This window comes from Triticum dicoccoides, chromosome 3A, assembly GCF_002162155.2.
Source record: "Triticum dicoccoides isolate Atlit2015 ecotype Zavitan chromosome 3A, WEW_v2.0, whole genome shotgun sequence".
Lineage (NCBI taxonomy): Eukaryota > Viridiplantae > Streptophyta > Magnoliopsida > Poales > Poaceae > Triticum > Triticum dicoccoides.
In genome coordinates, this window is record NC_041384.1 from 626,880,742 (window position 1) to 626,882,394 (window position 1,653).

The following is a 1,653-nucleotide window of genomic DNA, read 5'->3' on the forward strand; positions in this document are numbered from 1 at the left end:
CTTGAATACTTGTGTTCATTCTCATGGAAACAATGTAAAAAAATTCATGGAAGCTTCTCTGAAAATAATTATCCCCTTGTATATAGCCATTGTATTATAAAATAATGTGCCAAGCTTCGGTTTTGGGATGATTAGATTGCTTGTTTACTATGTGCAGTACAAAAACAGAAACTTTGGCTGTAGCATGTGAATTTACATTTTTAACTGGAAAATCAAATGGGTCTGAAACATTTTGCACATTACTTCTGTATGAATTGTTTTAATTTTCATAGTTTTTTAGAATTTTTTGGAGTTACATAAGTTTACTAAACTTCCAGATTACTACAGACTGTCCTGTTTTTGACAAATTCTGTTTTCTATGTATTGATCGCCTATTTTGATGAATCTATGGGTAGTATCGGGGGGTATGAACCACGGTGAAGTTGGAATACAGTAGATATAGTTCAAATATGAAATTGGAATGAGTTTGCAATAGTACCTAAAGGTAGTGATTTGCTTTATTATACTAACGGATCTCACAAAGTTTTTGTTAAAGTTTTGTGTGGATGAAGTGTTCGAAGATCGAGGAGCTACAATATGAGAAGAATAAAGAGAGGCAAGAGTTCAAGCTTGGGGATGCCTAAGGCACCCCAAGTAAATATTCCAAGGATACTCAAGCATCTAAGCTTGGGGATTCCCCGGTTGGCATCCCATCTTTCTTCTTCAACAATTATCGGTATACCCCGGGAGCAACTAGTATAGAATCCGAGGCTGTGGTGCAAAAATTGAAAAAACGGATCTATACCATTGGATGGAAGATTGGTGGCCCAGATTTGGGTGGGGCGTTGTGCGTGCAAAATTTGCAAAAAAGACCGTCCACAACAGCTAATTTGGTCCCGATGCCCCTACTCATTCATACCCAAATCCCCTGGGTAGAGGCAACACACGAACAGATTTTCCCCCAGGGGCGGCGGCGGCGACCCAGATCCCTTTTGTAAGCTAGACGAGTACTCCCACCTCCAGATCTCCCGATGCCTCTTTGCCGTTGTGTGGCTGTCGTCCTAGTTTGAGACGGACCAGATCGGAGCTCGTCAGCCCCCAACCTCTGTTCCACATTGTCCTCGTCGCAACCTCTGTTCTAAAGGTCTGATAGTTATAGGTTCGTCACCTCCTCTCCCTCTCTCTCTAAGGCTCCAGTAATAGATCACATCCTAGATAACCCACAAGTATAGGGGATCGCAACAGTTTTCGAGGGTAGAGTATTCAACCCAAATATATTGATTCGACACAAGGGGAGCCAAAGAATATTCTCAAGTATTAGCAGCTAAGTTGTCAATTCAACCACACCTGGAAACTTAGTATCTACAACAAAGTGTTTAGTAGCAAAGTAATATGATAGTAGTGGTAACAGTGGCAAAGGTAATAGTAGCAAAAGTAATATTTTTGGTGTTTTTTAGTGATTGTAACAGTAGCAACGGAAAAGTCAATAAGCGGAGAACAATATATGAAAAGCTCGTAGGAATTGGATCGGTGATGGAGAATTATGCCGGATGCGGTTCATCATGTCACAGTCATAACATAGGGTGACAAAGAACTAGCTCCAATTCATCAATGTAATGTAGGCATGTATTCTGAATATAGTCATACGTGCTTATGGAAAAGAACTTGCATGAC